This window comes from Protopterus annectens, chromosome 17.part0, assembly GCF_019279795.1.
Source record: "Protopterus annectens isolate FY-2018-M chromosome 17.part0, PAN1.0, whole genome shotgun sequence".
Classification (NCBI taxonomy): domain Eukaryota; kingdom Metazoa; phylum Chordata; order Ceratodontiformes; family Protopteridae; genus Protopterus; species Protopterus annectens.
The window spans coordinates 643,198,632-643,218,727 of record NC_056751.1 but is presented as its reverse complement, the minus strand read 5'-3'; the positions used below and the strand labels follow the sequence as shown (position 1 = coordinate 643,218,727).

Sequence of the window (20,096 nt, the reverse complement as noted above, 5' to 3'; positions counted from 1 at the left end):
CCGAGAAAAGCCAAAAGACACAACAACAACAAAACCACAACAGGCACCCAAAGAGGCAGAAGGTAATAATAAAACAAGAGCCTGTAGGTGTAAACAGCAGCAGGTTTAATCACATAAACGCCACACAATACAAAGCGCTTTCGTCCACCAATGAAAGCATGAAGGCTGTGCCTGCTTATATACCCCTCCCAATCTAATTAGTAGTTAAAACAATTGTTTAATTGACACCAATTAAATCCTGTAACTAAAATATTCATGACAACCTACCAACTTTCCACAAATACAGATGAAAGTAGATAAAAACACACACATTTTTTAAAAGAACTTTAAAATAAATATATAAATACTATCACAATGTGTTGGACAGATAAATAAACTTGAATCAAAAACCAACAAAAAGAACTTGCAAAACATTATATATGCTTATTTTATAGTTTTGCAGCTCTCATTTTTAAAATAGGGGCAATGGATATGAATTCATTCAGCCCTGGGAATCTATTGGCTTCCAATAACAACTGCCAAAATATTTGTCTCACCTCTATCCTATTTTCCCACGGGCCCCCCCTCACATCACATTGCACCTTCTCTACAACAAAGAAGCCCCATTTTGCTTGGGGACATGTCAGTGTATGTTTAAACAAGGCATTTTTAATATCTGCGACTCTAATAGCATATAAATGCTCATAAATCCTCCTTTTGAGTTTACGAGTAGTTTTTCCAATATAAAATGCACCACAGGTTTTACATAGGGCCAAATAAATCAAGCCTTCACTATTACAGTTGGAAAAACTACTACTCTGAATCTGATGGTCTCTTGACAGGATGTATACAGAATCCTGTCTAAGTATATATGGGCATTGGGCACATGCCCCACATTTGTAGGTTCCCAATTTCTTACATGAAACAATAGAACCATTATACTCCAGCAAATCCTTGAGGTTCCTGCCTTTTTTATATATATGTAAATCCTAGGGTGTTGGTAAACAAAGCATCCAACTCTGAATAACACCTAAACCTGCTCCAGTGTTGAGTAATAATGTTTTTAACCCTAGAGGTATTCTGATTATAAAACATCACATAGTTACCCCCAAGGTTTCTTGATTTCATCCCTGGTAACATCACCCCTGGTTGTTGTGTGGTACTCTGCACATTTATTGGTACTATCACACTGGTATCTCCTGTTCCCAAAATAGGGGCAAACCTGTCCTTTCTCCCATTCTTTACTTCCTCCAAAACCTCATCAATTAAATAGTTAGGATACTTCCTAGATATAAACATTTCTTTGACTCTCTGACTTTCGTCTTCGAAGTCCGAGTCCAAAGAGGTCATCCTACAACTACGGACAAATTGTCCCTTGATAATACTTCTCTTCTGTTTAAACGGATGGGAACTGGTGAAATATAGGTACGAGTTAGAAAAGGTTTCCTTTCTATATACATTAGATGTAAACTGCTGCCCTAGGACATCTTTTTTAATAGTGATGTCCAGAAAGTTCATATAGTCATGTGTAATATGGGAAGTAAATTTCAAAAAATTAGTGGTATGGTTTAGATAGTCTATGAATTCTGTTAACTTTTCCATACTACCTTTCCAAAAAATGCAAATATCATCCAGGTAACGTTTGTAATACACCCAATATTGTGCATATTCAGACTGGAACACAAACTTCTCTTCCCAAACCATGAGCGCAATGTTGGCATAAGTAGGGGCACAACTTGCCCTTATGGCCACTCCCTGGATCTGTTTAAACAACTCACCCTCAAAAAATAGAAAGTTGTGTTTCAATACCAAATCCATCAACTCTGTATAAACCAGAAAAGTATTGTGGTCAAGTTTTCCATGTTGGTGAATGGCATCCTGGAACCATTCTGACCCTGTAGAATGTGGAATCACATTAAATAAATCCTGAATATCAAGGGTTACAAATATTAAGGAATCTGAATACATGTTACTATTAATACTTCTCAAAAATTCCCAGGAGTCCTTAAGTATACCATTGGCCCTAACCCAAATATCTTTTAATTTTATATCCAAAAATTTGGCCAACGGATGGGTTTTAGAGCCATTGGCTGCCACAATGGGTCTCAGGGTTGGATCCTCCACACTTTTATGTACCTTGGGTATCCCAAACATAGCAGGGATATGGGGTCTGTCCACACTGAGATACTTAAAAGTGTCCTGGTTTATAAAATTGTCATTCAGCAGGTCCTGTAAAACCAAATCAATCTTATGGTATGCTAAGTTAATCTCATTCTTGGATACCCTAACATACCTATTGATATCATTAAGCATATCCATCATCTTACTGGAATACAAAATACTGTCCATGAAGACCACCCCTCCACCTTTATCGGGTTGCATCACCCTCAGGTATCTATTTTCTTGAATGGATTTGAGAAGCACTTTTTCTTCTCTAGTCATGTTAAATTTACCATGCCATCCACCCCTATAAACATTCCTGATTTCTTCTTCGACCTCCCTTTCAAAATTTTTTAGCTGGGGATGTATAGGGGGATTATAGGTGCTAGGTCTTCTAATACCACTATTAGTACCACCATCCTGTTGCCCCTGAAACATAATATCTAAATTCTTTTTCCGTAGAAAAATCATCAAGTCTATTAAGCTGTCCACTAAATTACCCCCTGTAGAGGGGATGAATTTAAAACCTTTTGAAAATAAAAGAACTTTCCAACATTATACAAGCAATGTTTAAAATGTGTACCTGGTTTTTGTCCCCCCCCCCCCAATAAATTTTGGCTTTTTCCAGATTTCTTGTGCTGCAAAGTTCAGAGATACAGCTGAGTGTCGAGTAGATTTTACAAGGAGCTGAGAGCTGCAGGGGAACAACAGTTTAGTGCTGCTTATGCTGAGTCTGCTTGCATTGTTAATAGCACAACAAGTAGTGTACTTGCTTTTGATGCAGAAGGGTGTGGGTTGTACTCCCACAGTGGGTAGATCCATTGCTGATACTGTATTGCCTTGTAAAGGGGTGGATGCTGCAGTCCTTTTTGGTGAAGAAACCTAGTAACTATGAACCTGTTATCACTTTTCCATCCATTCCCTATTGCGATATTACTAGCTTATCATTTTTTTTAATGCAACATAGACTATTTATTCCTCAAGGGCAACAGGCACTTTATTTGTAGATGAAACAATGACATATAAAGTTGTTTGCTAGCAGCAACCTCTTCATTAGTTACAGATTTCTTTAATGTGGAATTATTTAGATGGCTTTTACTTTTTCAGAGATTGTGCATATTTACTGATACTGGTGGACTGTAGAAGTTTGAATAGACTTTTATGATGGAAATGTTGTGAATTGGGCAGTTTTGTCATTATTGGTGCATGCATTTTGTTTCATTGTTTACTGGAAAAATGTTCAAAACAATAAATTTAAAATGCCATCTAACAACTGTACTGTATTGTACAAGGTCAGGAAGGTGTATCAAAGAGCACATGTATGTTTCATATTCAAGAGGCCTATGATTTGAAAACAGCCCAAAGTTAATTTTTATCTGCCACTGGCAAAATGTATTTTCTTTGAATGTGGGTTTCAATGCTGTTTCACTGAATGTGAGTTTCAAGATCAGAGAAGTTTTAATGCTAAGTCTATCTTCATTGTGAGACTGCATTGCTTTGTTTAGCAGATATCTATTAGGGTTTGTGCTGTAAAATGCAAAATAAAACTTTCAAATAAAATCCAAATCATCTCAGAAGTAAAGCAGTATGCACATTACAGTGTTTATGGTAAATGGGATGAAGTAACCAAGGAATGGGACATTGGAATGGTGGCGGGGGGGGGGGGGGTTCCATTCAACCATTATTTTGTGAGGGGGAGAAGGGCAGCAAACTCAAAGATGGCCCCAGCTGAACTATACCTCTCAGCTGTCCAGATTTTTGAAGAATTAATAGATTTTTGCTTCGTATTTTTGGTTTGTTCCTCATAAAATTTGTGGTTTTCTGGCAAATCATTTAGGAATGAAGTCACTAAATAATGACAGACATTGAGTTTCAGACGTCATAACCTTCAGAAAAATGCATGCTAAAGCAAGACATGTTATTCTATCAACTGTCTTAAGTTTATACAAGAGCAATTTTTAGTACTGTTTGTATGTTCCCCCAATATATTTGGCCTTTTCCAGATTTCCTGCATTAAGAAGTTGAGAGGTATGTGCAAATAAATTGCTTTATAGAATTAGGAATATCCAAACCTCAACCGTCCCCAATTTTGGCTCAAAATGTTGCTCTCCCCCTAATAATCCCTCCGCAAAATGGCAATTTTGGAAGAAAACGTGTAGGCTTTACAATTATAAAGAACTGTAATGATCAGAGTTATAGTTTGCTTTTATTAAATAAATGCATGTAGATGCTCTTATTTTATCAGCTGCTCAAGTTAACAGTACTAATATTAAAAAGGTGTCTCTTCTTTGACAGGATCCCAGCTGTATTGTGTGGCAAATTTATATTTATGCATCAAATTTTTGGTCTGTTTTTCATAAATGTGTGGTTTTCTGGCAAATTAGTTGCAAATCATTAAAGCTTGAAGTTGGGAAATAATGGCAGACATTTGAGTTTCAGATTTCATACCCTTCAGAAAATTCATACTAATGCAAGACCAACTACTATTCTATTATCTTTCTAAGTTTATAAGAGCAATATTTAAAAATTGTCCTTATTTTTGGGCCTATGTCCCAGTTCGGTGTATGGCTTTATCCAGATTTCTTGCTCTGAGGTTGAGAGGTATGAGTGTCAGAGCCATCACCGTCAGTCAGAGACATTTCAAATTGTGACGTACTTGTTGCACCCCACTCCGCATTGTAGTGGCTCTGGATGTGTCCAAGCAAGGCAAGGAGCAGTTATGCAGTTAAGTGTGCAGAGTATTCCCCCATCCAAGGTAGACCACAAGTATGACCGTGGCTTTTCATCTGTCCTTGATTTTGCAGAATGTTCTGGTTTTCTGTCATATTTTTATACTGTCGTTTTATGCTTCTTATTATTCAGAAAAAGCATGCTGTTGCAGTGCCCTGTTGCTCTGTGTTTAAGTAGCAATGTTTTAATGACCATCAGGTAAGTTTGTCGGAGATTATAAGATGCAAGTAAGCTTTAATAAGCATACTGTTAAAGAATTACCAACATTGAAAGCTTTTTCGTTGTTGCCATGGAGAGAATATTTACATAACTAGATGACATATAAGCCTTAGGTATTGAAATGCATATGACAGCATTTGTAATAAAGGACAGGATTACAGTATTTTCAGAAGCACGTTACATTTGTTGGAGACTTGCAGTCATCTTTGCAGGCTTTACCCGTAAACTAAACAGAATGCCAGTCTATCATGTGTGGTCCATAACTTGTGCAGTAATCCTTTAAGCAATTTATCTTGAGCTTGTTTCTTGTTTGCTGTTCATTTTTTACTTTGATCATGTCTTCCCCATGAAACAAGTAGATAGTTGTTGTTAGGCAGCAGGTCTTTTTTGGATAAGAAACATTTTTACAAGTGGGGGTATCACAGAGATTGCTACTTTCAGCATGTTACTTGGTAATTTTATAAAGCTGAATATAAATTACAATTAGAACTGCAGTGCAAGGAGAAGTGGCTTGAGTTGAGGGATTTATACTTGATTTTGACTGGCATTCCAGTAATGTATTTAAAAAGTAATTTATTTTTTCATGCCTCACAACATTTGTGTTTCCATCTAGATATTAAGTAAGTTGTCATGTAGCCAATGCATTTAAATATTTTTTCTTCTACACTTCATTTTGTCTTGATTGGACTCTTATAATGACGGTTTGGCACCCAGGGCAGCATATTTAATTAAAGTTCCAGTTGTTGTGGTTTTGAGCATAGCTCCACCCCTTTCTAGTTGGCCACATCCCTTCCCATTGGCCCCACCCATTCTGCTGTCTCCTGCAGCCTCCCCTTTAATTTGCAGTCATCAGTCACCATTGATGGATAGTAGTGCTTGCAACATAATAACAGACATATTGAATGGAAAGTAGTGCATTTCTTATAGTTGTTGATGTCATGAATTTTGTGGGGGTCTGTAGATATCATTGGGTCATGTCTGAGTTCCTGATTAATGCCCCCATATGCTTGCAAACACATATGGGATGTATGTGTTAGAAGGGAAGCTGTTGTTGACTCTGCGGTATTGTAACTGCCAGACATAATTGTTCTGGAACCTGTGTCGCAAGGCTGTACTGACAATCTGGCTGAACTACTTTGATCTGCTGACACATACACAGTGGCATTGCTGGGGGCATGCAATGTGTATTCCACCTGCTGCATAGGGATACACTTAACTAGCCTTTCATTCTACCCCCTGACACATTATGTTATCCCCAAGTATATCACTGAGGGCAGATAATGTTTAGATACATTGTGTCACAGCCAGACATATCTCATTGTGTAGGCCAGATGTAGATACACTTTGTCACAGCAAAATTCACCCATTTGGGTAGGTCATGCTGCTGAAGAAGTAGTGACATATTTGATAAAGAAGCAGACTGACATCCCATGCAGGTAACAAGAGACCATGACCAAGTCATGAGCAAACTGTGAAAATTACTGGCACAACGTTATGCCTGTACTAAAAGGTGTCTACCAATGCACAGTTTGTATCACTGGCATCTTATTTGGTGCAAAATCTGCTTTAAGTGGTTACTGATTTAAATGACTAGGACACAAAACATTAATCAAAACTAAGAGGTATGAATAATGGTGTTCTATTGGGCTCTGTCTTGTGTTAAGTACTATTTAGCATCATGTTTTAGATATATCCGAGGTACTAGTTTCCAGAATCAGTCTTTCCAGGATGACAAAATGGTAGGTGTGGCAGCACAACTAGGTGCTGTAATCTTGGAAACATTGAATAGATGAGCAGAAAATGAAATTTGTAGGTCAAGGAAACAAATGTGGAGTTATTCTTTTAGGATGCAATAACATTTACTTGCAGTGTAAGAACAGAAATGCAGTGTTATGATTAGCAGATTCTTAGTGTATAAAAAACTGGATTGTGAAATTGAGAAAGGTGTAGCAGATAAACAATGGCCTGTATTCTGGTATTTTTAGTCAAGAAATGAAGAAATAATAATCCTGATGTGTCAGACACCAATAAGGCCATAGCTGGAGTATTATGTGTATTTCTGGAGACCATTTAAGGAAAGATATATCAGATGTTTGCATTTGTCTCCACTGCCTGACAGCCATTACAAACTGTTCCTTATAGCTGCCCCATTGGTTCCCCATACACCATGGTGAGAACCAGCTGATTGGGAATGTCACTTATGCATTCATCAGAGGTGGTTCAGGTTTATGCTGTTTAGACCCTTAACCCCCAATGCAAATGCCTAGTGACATACTTAGGGTTCAGTGTGCGATGGGCAAAAGCAAGGGTGTTATCACACATGTCTGTGAGTGACATAAGCTCTCAGGACAACCTCTCCCTCTGAAGCCAGTGCTGCTGCATGATCTCCTGTTTCACTGGGAAGTATTCCATTGGGCCATGCACCCTGCGTGTGTGATCCCACATACTCTCTTTAATGAGCGGCAAGCCAGCAAAGCTACATCATTCCACTCCTTCTCCATGATTACTACATCAGGTGGCCATGCTGATTAGTGAATTCAGGTCACCTGGGGTCATAGTCAGTGATGTATGTAGATGGCGCTGGCATATGAACAAAACTTGATGAGATGAGGCTTTTTAGCTGAGGACATAAGAGACAGAGAAAACAATGCAGAAGCATAAGTTGATGTCTGAGATGAGTGTTAGCATCACCGTCAGAAAGAAAGATGAGGGAGGGGATAAAATGACACAGAAGACTGTAGAAACAAACTTTCCCTACATCCAGGAAATTGTTTCTTCACAGGAGTGTTGTTGAGGTATAAAATGCAGTTTTAAAATGTGTGAAGCATGGGTAATTAAATATGATGCCCCTAAATATGGACTAAATTTAAGGCCTTGGTGAAGTTCAGGTAAATGACATGTACTGGTACTCTCCTGTTAAACTGTGTTGTTATAAAACTGGATCAGTTTTAAATGACAGCTCCTTATTACCATGAAGCTATGTTAGCTGGTATCCTGCATACTGTTTTCCAGTATGAAAGTAATAATTATTTCCTTCAGGACCCTCTCCATGACTTTCCCTGCCAGTACTGTAAGGCAAAGATAGTCTTGCAGAAGAACTCATTTAGTCCCCCTACCTTAGACTTCCTTAGGATAGCCAGCTCAGTCTTTACATTCTCCCTTTCTATTCTCCTGTCCGTGTATTCTTATACCTCCCATGGCCTGTCTCCCTCCAAGTATGGTCTCTTTCCTTCATGAAGACAAAAGCAAAATACATGTTCAGTACTTCTTCCAGACTTCATTAATTTCCATTCTGTCCTTACTCAGACTAACTTAATCTTGCCTCTATTTCTTTTTATGTGATGCATATAAAAAGTCCATTTTATCTTTCTTTAACCTTCTATCTTGACTTAGTGCTTTATTGTCTTCAGCTTTTTGCCTTGCACTGTGCCTTTTTCTCCTTCTATATTTCCTCTTTCTGCCTTAATTAACATCTACACCTTCCTATATAGCCATCCTTTTTTCTTAACCCCCTCCTTATGTCTAAGTCCTCCATCCCGATAGCATTCTCATAGTTTTTGAAAACTTCACTGCCTCACAGATAACTTATCATTGATCTTTTTACCCCAGCAGTAGATAATTCATCACCATGTAGTCAAACACCATCATCTTTTTTGTTTTTTTTCCACTTTTCTTCACTCTGAACTACACCAAGGCATGATCTCGGTTGCTTTATGGCAGGATCACCTGGAGTTCCTTGGCCCCTTCCATACTGGCTAGGCCGCATGAATCATTCAGTCATTTCTGTTATAGCCCAGCTCCAGATTCAGCTTCCACTGCTTCCCTGCCCAGTAGCTTGAGGGCTACAGCTCTGCTCCTAACAAAGTCGTATCCACATGAGTAACTCTCTTATGTTCCTTCACTGCTTTTTTCTGTCCCCATCTCTTATTCTCCTACCTTCCCTGCATCTGGAAGACAAAGTATGTCATGAGCCACCAACACTCCCCCTTTCTGTATTTTAGCCACTGGTGTGCCTGCCAAAGGTTCTGACCCTCAATATTACTTCACCCTCCTTTTTGGGATATTTTTTTTTTATATCTTTGTTCTCATATTCAATGCCTTCCCTTCTGTAGTACAAACTAGCCACTGTCCTGGTACTTTAAGGTGTTGGCAACAGCTTGAAATTAATAACTGATTAGACAAGAAAAAATAATTATTTGAATACCACAAAGAAGACAGAGTTTTGGACTATAAGGAAATATATGTAGCTTATCCTTTATCTTCCATACTTCCTTTCTTAGTCATTTCAAAATGATACATATCCTGGCACCTCAATGTCTTACCCTCTTGTAAGTGGGATGCATTTCTGTGATATGAAGACTGTCCACCCTTCCCACCATTATCATATCTTGCAACTCCCTGTTGATAGGTTCCTAGGTCCATATGTGTTTACTAGGCTAATGACCACAAGGGCCTTTTTAAGCCTAGCCATGCATCCCAAATCTCTGACAAGTTCTGACACCCTTGATAAGTGTAAGCATGGGCCGGGAAGATGAACCATTTACAGGTTACCTGTTTGCATTAGAGACATTGGTGCCAAACCAGGGATGAATTTCCAGTTTTCCATCCAGTTGTCCAAGATGCACTTGAATTGGGTTAGGGAGGAACTCTGCTTCAAATGGATGGGGAGCCTGTTCCATAGATGGAGTAGTCTCTGGGATATATACCTCACTCTCCAGCAGTTCCTATTTATATCACAGGCAAGGTTTAAGTCTTTAGAATGGGTAATTCTGGTACTGTTTGTTTTGTGGATATGCAGGAGGTCCATTAGAGTGGGGTCTGACAATTCCCTGTATGCCAGCTATAGATCTCCCTTAAAAAGCCTGTAGGAGACAGAATACAGGGATAGGGCCATGAGGCGGTCAGCATGGTACATATTACTTACGCTCTATATTCTTTGTGAGGAACCTCTGTGGACATTCCAGTTGTTGGATATGCCTAGTTAGGTACACACCAAAGTGGGCATTGTACTCAATGATAGGTCTGATGAATACTGAATACAGTGGAACAATGACTTCCTTGGACTTAGATGCATACCTTTGTTTGTAAGTTGCACAACATAGAATGATTTCCTCATCACTGTAGACAAGTGATGATCAAAGGCTAGATTACTATCTATGTGCGTCTCTAAATCCCTGACTACTGTGTCAGCTCTAAGGGGTGTGTTGTCAATATGATACTTACCAGGGATGGATGACTTCCCAAAGGATACTGTTATGCATTTCTTGGCATTTAGTTTTAGTCCATGGCTGTGACACCAGTTATTTGTCTGTGTCAGCCCCTCCTGGAGAACATTTGTGTTTGCAAATTTAGTCAGCCAGAGACCACAGACATTGGCCTTGACTTCTGAAAGTTAAATGCCAAAAAGGAGCAGTCCAGGAACTGATCCCTGAGGGACTCTTCTTGTGACTCACCTCTTTGTAGAGGTGGACTCCCCAATTCTAACTTTCTGGGTCTTGTCTGTGAACCAGCTTGCAATCCACTGGGTGACATACGGGTTTGTACCTAACCTCTTGAGTTTGTCAACAATGCCCAAACTGGGCATTGTGTCAAATGCCTTGGCCAGGTCAAGGTAGGCAGTGTGCAACATTTTGCCCTCATACATTGCTTTCGTGACCTTCTCAAAGAAGTCCACCAGGTTGAGTAGGCATGATCTGTCCTTGAAAAAAAACAAACTGGGTTGGGTCCAGTGTCTGGAGGTTTACTATATCTCTGTTGATCATCTCCATGATAATTCTTTCCATGGCTTTATATATAAGACTAGTGAAACTTATGGGACTGTAGTTGGCCCACCTTTGTGAATAGGGATGACTGTTGCCTTTCTCCATTCATAAGGCACAAAGCCTGTTTGGAGGCTACAGTTGAATAATAATTCCAGAGGTCCCAACAGGTCTTGTTTCATGCTATTTAGAAGGCATCCTGGGATGTTGTCTGGCTCCACTGATGCAGTGTTCTTGATCTTAGAGAGAGCATTAAGGACCTAGTCCCTAGTGATAGTAGGAGGAGTTACATTTGATAATATTTCCTGAGGGAAGGTTGATGCTTCCCAAACTCCTATCATTACATAGCAATTCTACCCAAGCAGTCAATGAGCTGTGCCCATTTATTTTCTTGCAAGGTCCTATGCATGTTTTTTTATTACTCTCTGCTTGGTGCTTAATTACTGCCTGCTCTATTTCACATCTATAAATACTCTCTTACACTTCCATAATATTAAAAAATACAGTTATTGAAGACTATATTTCTGGCTGACCTGGCACTGGAAGCTGGATTTTTAATAAGGAAAACAAAAAGTGTCACTAAGGGATCAGTTGATAAAGTTCTGGTAACTGTTGATCAGTCATAGAAGCAGGCAAGGTAGATGACTACAGGCACAGCAATAAGAAATAAAAGGGAGACTTGTAAAGACTTGATTGATCTTGTTAGCTGCACCTGTGATGCTGTAGTGAGGATGTGAGTTGGGAGCAAAGTATGTACTGCCTGGAAAGACTGAAATGGTAAGAAGGACCTTCCCCCGAAAGATGGGAGTCTGGGGATTGGAATGAAGTATGGGCCCCAGCAGTCTGGATTATAAATAAGATAACTGGTGACAGAAGCAGAGACTAAGCACTGGTCTGACACCGTAAGATGTTGGCTACATAACCCAGTCTGAATTGAATAACAGATAAGAAAAGAGAAATATAATTATTTGAAATGTCAATATAAAAAAGCAGTGTTTTGGAGTGTAAAGAAATATATGAATTACATATGAAGATTGACTGATCATGATGGATATATGTACATATTTAGGCCCTAGCAATTAATGAAGTATTCAGTCGAATTAAGGTGTCTTGTCTGTTTTCCCTAAGATGAAGAATTATCTTCAGCAAATGAGTAAACATGCCACTTGATGAAATATGATTTAACTTGCTATGATAGCAGCATCCTGGATGTGGTTTCTTAGACAAAAAATGGTCAATACTGAGAAGTAAAATCCTATGGACTAGATGGCAGATCTGATGGCTATTATTGTGGGTATAATAACAGAGGTCTTGATGGTCTCCTCTGTATCCACAGGTCTAGCTTTCTAAGACCCCAAAATAGCTATAGTTGAGGTCATTATTACTGCACCAAGTATATTAGTTTTTGCAGAACATTCTTTCGAATTAAAATGCCCAGCATCTGAAGTACACATACATTAGAGTGTTATCTTTCATAGGTTCATAGGTTCATACTAGGCTATCTGCCCAAGGGCATTTACAAGCCTAGCCCATCGTTTTGTGGCTTACGCCACCCCTTTAGTATGGGGAACTATACCCATTATTTTGCTGTGCCTCTGTCGAGCAGTGACACTGAGGTAATCCCTGGGGTATATCTGCGATCTCCCATCCATTGGTCAAGATTTCTCTTGAACAAGGCCAGCGAGGTGCTCTGCCTCACATATACCGGGATTTTGTTCCACAGCATAGGGAGTCTTTGGGTGATGAATCTATCCCTCCAGCACGTCCTATTAATAGCCGTGTCGAGGTTTAAGTCTCCGCCCTTGTGGCTCTGATGGATCTAGATTTTTGAGGTGAAGCATATTCATCAAATCTGGGTTTGACATGGCCTTGTATGTTAGGCAAAGGTCACCTCTGAGCAAGGTAAGCGACTGAATAGAGCTGGAGTTCTTTCAGTCGGGCAGCATAGGACAGATTTTGAGACCCTTTATCCTTTTGGTGAGGAACTTTTGTGGCCTCTCCAGCTGCTGCAAGTGTCGGGTCAGATACATTCCGAATGGGGCATTGTACTCAATCATTGGTCTGATGAGTGATGAGTATAGGGAGACTATGACCTCCCTTGATCTAGATGAGAATCCCTTCATGATAAGGTGGGCAATGTAGAAGGTCTTCCTAACTACTTTAGCTACATGGGTGTCGAATGACAGACTACTATCAACCTGGGTCCCCAGGTCCCTGATAACTTCTTCTGTGCTCAGTGGATTGCCACCTATTTGGTAGCTAGGGGTAACCTTGTTTTTCCCGAAGGGTATGACTATGCATTTTTTGGCATTTAACTTTAGGCCATGGCTCTGGCACCAGTTATCCGTTTCTGTGAGACCCTTCTGAAGGATATCTGTCTCAGATGTGTTTTCTACTATGGCGCCCAGTTTGCAGTCATCTGCAAACTTTGTCAGCCATAGCCCTCCTGTGTTTGCTTGTACTTCGGAAAAGTAGATGCCAAACAAGAGTGGGCCCAGGACTGAGCCCTGTGGGACACCACTTGTGACAGGCTTTGAGTCTGACATGGCGCCAGCAACTCTGACCCTGTGGGTTCTGTCACTCAGCCAGTTTGCAACCCATCTTGTGATGTATGGGTTAACATTTAAGCTGATGAGTTTTTCAATGATACCCGAGTGGGGTATTGTATCAAAGGCCTTCGCCAGATCGAGGTAGGCTGTATGGACTGCCTTTCCCTCATCAGTGGCTTTGGTGACTGTTTCGAAAAAGTCAACCAAGTTTAAAAGGCATGATCTGCCTTTGACAAAGCCAAACTGGGTTGGATCCAAAGTCTGCAAATTCCCTATGTCTTTATTTATGAGGTCCATTATGATCCTCTCCATGGCTTTGCAGATAAGGCTTGTCAAGCTAATGGGCCGGTAATTTCCAGGGTCGGTGGAGGCACCGCCTTTGTGAAGTGGGACCACAGTTGCAGTACGCCACTCCTGCAATGTATCCAGAGGTAAGACTATGATTAAACAGCTGTCCTAGCTGTGGGTTTAATTCCTTGTTGAGTTCGTGGAGCACACAGCCGGGACTCCATCAGGTCCCATGGATGCTGTGTTTTTTGCTTTGGAGAGAGCAGTTCTCACTTGGGTGTTGGAGATGTTTGGGGCTGCAATCGTTTGGTATAGATATCTCTCCTTTTGGGGGGGGGAGAAGTTTGCACTGAACCTGTCAGCCAGTATGTTGGCAATGTCTGTAGGATCAGTAATCTTCACATCATTTTGAACTAGTTCTGAGCATATCTGGGAGTTTCCTCCCAGGTTTCTAACATAGCTAAAGAAGGCCTTATGATTGTCTTTTGAGTCTTTAGCTATTTTTCTCTCAAAATTAGCTTTGGATGATTTTATGAGAGCTCTTAGTTTTTTACTTATAGTGATCAAGGGTGTCTTACCTTTTAAGGATTTTGCTCTATCTTGTAGTAGCTTCCTCCTTTTGTTGTAGAGTTTGTTTATGGCTGGGGTCCACCAGACTGGACGCTTGCCTTTGGTACAAAGAGTCTTTGTTTTGCTTGGGATTGCCTTATCCATGCAGTCCTGCAGGTGCTGGTAGAAGGCATTTGTAAGTGATTCAGCGGCTTGAGTACTCTTTTCCGCCGACTCGGGGGCCTTAAAGGAGACCACACTAGTCTTTAGAAGTGTGAAGTCGGCTTTCGAGAAGTTCTTTACTGTGGTCTTTTTTATTTCAGGTTAACATTTTTCATCTTAGTAAGCATTTATAGAAGATTTGATTAGTTTTGATCAGATCAATTTGCTTAATATAAGCTGAAATGGCTATGACGGTTGTTTATGACTCCATTAATTCTGTTGCTTCAGTTGTGTGTGTGTGTGTGTGTGTGTGTGTGTGTGTGTGTGTGTGTGTGTGTGTGTGTGTGTGTGTGTAGCATAGCTAAGGTATAATGAAGGTGCCATCCTCCCTGGGTAAGAGGTGTTAGGGAACGTGACTGGGACAAGTTGATTAATCGAGTAAATATTTCAACGTCGAACTCACAGGAGTCCAAACGTTATATCAAACCCAAATGTTCAAAATGTGAAAATAACAAAGCCACGGAACACCGATTTTTTTCCCAGGGGAAAAAAAATCAGTGGGCTGTTTTCGCAGCTTTGCTATTTCCTCCACTGTGGTGCGATCTCAGAGTTGGTATATTTAAGTAGGGGGGATGTGGGGGGCGAAGTCCCCCACATTAGTTTAAGTTTCAAATGTACATGTTCTTTTTTTTTTTTTTTTTTTTTTTTGTAGCAGAACAGCAATTTTTTTTCCCTGGGAAAAAAATCACTGTTCTGTGTGTTCATGCATTTTGGGTTTCAAACTTTCTGGTTCAATATTACATCGTTCAAACTCCTGTGAGTTCAACAATGTAATATAGACCCGATTAATCAGTGGTGCAGCACTGGTATTCATTTCTGTTTCAGCATTTATGAATGTGGGTATAGAAATTAATTTCAATATTGCTCTTCAACATTCCTGATATTGCTCTTTGGCGGTAATTAAATGCTTCAGTCTTTTGTGTGAGGTATAAATTTTAGCAAGCCATTCACTATAAATGTAGCAAGTGCCTTGCTTCTTTTTCTTTTCAGCAGAATAAAGAATCAGGATACAGAAATGAGACCTGTTTGTTTCCTGAGTACCAGCCAGATCACATTGTATAGCTGTGAAACAGAGTGCAATGGACTGGTCCAGATAAAATCACTTTAGCTAACAGATCTAGGAGACTCTCCCTCAGATGCCATCCCTGTGGGAGGAATAGAGACGCCTTGTTGAAGTTCCAAGTAGTTTATTCCATTAAGAAGGTAGATGGATGAGTGTTCTTGTTCTAATATATTACCTTTAACAGGTCTGTTATTTAAGGGCAGTTTCCAGACAATGGTCTGATGGTCCATGGCAGCTGAATGCATTAAAGTCTTGGAAATGGAAAAAACTCAAAGCCAATCCCAAAGTTTAGAGGTTAGTTCCTTATTTGAATATTCCGGAAAGCACCAAATTACCTAGAAATGCACGTATGGCAAAGTGTGGTATGTGTAACTATTGTAAGCACATAGAAGTAGGACAAGTATATCAACTAAAGGACAGAAAATACTACACAAAGAAGAGATTTGATTGTCAATCAAAAAAGATAGTTTATGTAGCTAGATGCCAACATTGTTCAGTATTCTAAGTGGGGAAAACTGACTGAAAGTTGAGAGAGAGAGAGTGTAGCAACACCTTTATAGTATAAGTAGGGGGAAACAAGAAAATGCACTAGCAAGACATTTCTGAATACCCAGAACATAGGTTCAAGTTTAGAGCCATAGACCAAGTTATAACAGATAAAAGAGCAGGTCCAGACTCCTTTATTTTAGAAAGACTTGAACTTATGTGGCAGTTATGTACAAATGCATACCAATATCCTGGTATCAATTAAATTTGTTCTATTTTATGTACTTTAAAATTAAAAAGTCTAAGTACATAATTGTTTTTAATAGGTACATTTTCCATACTAAGTACATATATAAATAACATAAAATGTTTTTTTTTACAACAGAAGTCTGTTTGAACAACAATGACATACATTTGGATAATTTTTAAAAAGAAGGGGGGGTAGTAAGGGGTTAACTCAACCTATGTAGAGGAGGGAGTGGTAATTGGTTCAGAGTGAACACATGATATAAGTGGAGGGAATTTTAAACACAGTGTAAAGTTGTATTATTTTATCTGAAGATATTTTTGCAATCCGCAGGACAAAAAGCGCTTCATTAAACAGTTTGTTGGTACTTTGTAGATTTAGTGTGTGGAATTTTTACTTCAGGTTACTGCTGTGGTGATTTAACTGTGGACCCTGTAGCTGTTTGTTTCATTTATGAACTGTTGGTTCTTTCCTGGTTTTTGGTCAAAGCGTATATTTAAGAAAACACTTTTGCCTAAGCTTCATTAGGTCCATCTAATAGAAATGTTTGAGTGGTTTACAGTTTGATAATTGAAAATGCCTACTTTTACAAAGTATCACCAGAATTTATTCAACTATTTTGTATTATATTTGACATGAGAGGCTGTGTCTGCCTTAATTATGAATGCTTTTTTACCAGTCTGACTTGTGCTTATCATTGAGCAGCTGTGTCCCCTTTTATGGGGCTCACACTTCCTGAAATATATTTTGTAAGAATAATCTTGTGTTGTTTGGCAAAAAGGATTGCAGTGCCTGCTTATAAGAAGCTCATATACATAATGGCTGTGACCAGTCCTCATTCTTCTTCCTGATGAAGATAGACCTTTTTAAATACAGGTGAAGTAGTCACTTAGAGCCACACTAGGTGACTCTCATTTTTTTAAAAATACAGCATCCAGAAAAATAGTTTACAGTGGGGAAAAAAAGTCATAGTGCTCATTGTTACAGAGATCAAAGGTGCAAAAATGGGAGGAAAATGCAAGTACAGTTGGAGACCTCATGACCACTTATATAGATTTTTTGTGCCCATGGAGTACACATCCACCAATTGAGCATAGGCAGACTGTGCCTGTAGTGTAAAGAATACCAAAGTGGGGACCACCAGGTGAGCATGGGTAGAATGTGTATAAGGTGTAAACAATACCAAAGTGGGGAGTGGGGCCCTGAGATAACAATGTTTTACAGAAATACTGATAAATGCAGGAAAAGTGGCAAGAACATCTATACCTGGTTGCTAAGAAGGAGAATGGCCCTGACCTCATAGCATGATGCTATAGAGTTTAAATCTGGTATCTTCACTGTCAAGTCTCTTCCTGAGTTTAACAGTTTGTGAGGCCTCTTCTGTTCACATTCTTTCTCTCTTTAGGTTTCCAGGTTGTGAAGTTAGTGCAAAATATGGCTAGATTGCACTGTGCCTGGCAAAATAAATGGGTGAAAACTGGGAGGGGTCAGGTAGAAGGGCATCTTAACCAGTTCCGAGAGAGAAGGTGGTACCATGAGACCTGGGGATGAGTTAGAAGATGTAAGAGGCTGATGTAATCAGCATTGGTGTAAGCTGTCAATCAAACTACTAGGCTAGTGTTTGCCCCGCCTTTCTCCCTCCTAATCAACAAAAGGAAACCTAAATTCCAGATGAGTTGTTGAAAACATTTTCAAATAGCTGATAGTTGCTGTTTAAGTTTGTACATATCTTAAGGTAAAAGCATTTTCAAACTCTGTGACAGTTACTGTTTAGGTCTGTACACATCTTGAGATTGCAAAAAAATAAATAAATAAGGGGTTGGGAGAGTGGCCTAATGGTTACGGTGTTTGCCTTACAAGCACAAAGTGCAGTGTTTGAGTCTCACAAAGAATAATTGGCTAGGCTTAAAATGGCTGTCAAGGGCAGTTAGCTTAGTACTAATCTATGAACCTAAATAACAAAGAAACTTGTTTCCTGTGTTACTAATTCACCAGACAAACTATACCAAGGTAGCTGCAGTGTTCTACAGATCTAATTTCTTTACTGGCTTTTACACAATATGTCCAAGTCCTGGGTAAAACTGTACAGGTGTTTTAGCTGTATAATTTATGATTTAGTTTCCTGAGTGCAAGCACACTTTTGATGGAAATGCATGAGTCTAGACCATGGTGGTGGTAGGCATCCAGCCTGATCAGCCAGCTTAATGCCATTTTTCAAGAAAGTATGTTTTTTGTTTCCTTCAGCTGGACCCATAGTGAGCTTGCCCAAGATGTGGAATTGGAACCCTCCTTGGACTGGGAAATCATGGCAGTGCTTGGCTAGCTGGTTTCTGAGGATCTGGAGTTTGATATCAGACAGGTGGTGTGCCACCCTGATTTTGAACTTGTTCAGTTTTCACTACATATAGACAACTGCAGCCATTACAGTATGCATGGTATATCACAAAAGCAGTGTTGACATTTACCAGCACAAGTGCTGTTGACTTTTCTCCTGAGTACTGGCAAAAGAAGTAGTCTTCTTGCTCATGTAGTTGCAGTAACTGCAAGGGGTGGCACAGGGATACGTTCCTCTGTTACCTTCATCTGGTCTGAATTTGCACTACTCCCAGTCCCAGATGTTCCCTGGCTGTCTTGAGATAAAAAAAAAAATGAGCTGCACAAGACTGGAGTTCATTCTCTTGTATTTGATTATATGTGGTACCTCTGCATTTTGCCTTCAAGGATGAATTACAAACAGAAAAGACTCCATTTTATACATCATTGCTCCCTGCTGATAGGTGAAAAAATTGCATCATAAATTGTTTAACTGTTAAACCCTATTGAAAAAACATTCAAACTAAAGCACAAGAATTGAGCATTAAAACTAAATTGTATTAAATACATGAAAATGTAATACATAAATACTTTTCTAAAGTACATATCATAACCTTAATACAAAATTTACAACAGTGAATGGAGTTTTAAAGTGCTTCAATTAAAATAACCTAAAAACATAAACACAAAAATGATTGTAAAAGACATTTGGTATGGCTTCATCCCCCCTCCCAGATGACCATAGCTATTTCAATACTCTGCTTATAACATCTTTTGTTAAACAGGAAGTAGTTGTTCCTAAGGGTTACACCCAGTAACCTTCCTAGAACTTCTGTCTCTACTGGTAATACATTTCCATCCTTTTCATATGCCCCTGTTACAGCTTGAATATATTAGCCATGTGACAGCACTATATAATGTGCTTCCACATCTGTTGTGACCAAGATTGTGGAATTACTATCTGGAATATCTTTGATTTTACCCAAAACATCCAGAGAGTCTAAAATATAAAAACGTCAACCTCTGAAATTGGTTTCATCTGGGCATCAAGGCAGACGAATATTGTCTCAGTAGGGAGGATCAAAAATATTCTTATGGAGTAGTGGAATCCCAAAGAAGCTTGGTCTCTTTGGGCGGGGTTTGACTGAAATGTCAAAAAGTTTGGCATCTAGTAAGCCATCTTCAAGCAGCATTCTTAGTTGCTCTCAAATTATAAGCAACATTCACAGTGTTAAAATTGAATTTACTGTAAAATGTGTTATTAACAAGCATGACCTAAATGTTGCAGTTATATGTGGCTGTATCTGTGACTAGGACACCTTCCCAATCCCCTCCATGATTCTAGGAGTCTCATCTCTGCTGACATTTTTTAGAGCAGCCCAGTTCCTCTTTAATAATGTTGTATAACTTCTTCCTAAATGGTTTACTAAGGGTCCTGATGATACTATTTCATTTGCTGTCATATGCATTCAAGGTGGGATGCAGAGGGGGAAAAGTCACTGAGCTTTTTCCATTTTATATTATTGTCATTT

At 39.3% G+C, this 20,096-nt stretch overlaps 1 protein-coding gene across 2 annotated transcripts in view; it reads left to right on the top strand.

Annotated features, from left to right (window-relative positions):
• The window catches only part of LOC122791241 (endoplasmic reticulum-Golgi intermediate compartment protein 2-like), a 429,978-nt gene that overhangs the window by 405,457 nt on the left and 4,425 nt on the right, over nt 1-20,096 (top strand). The window lies entirely within an intron of this gene.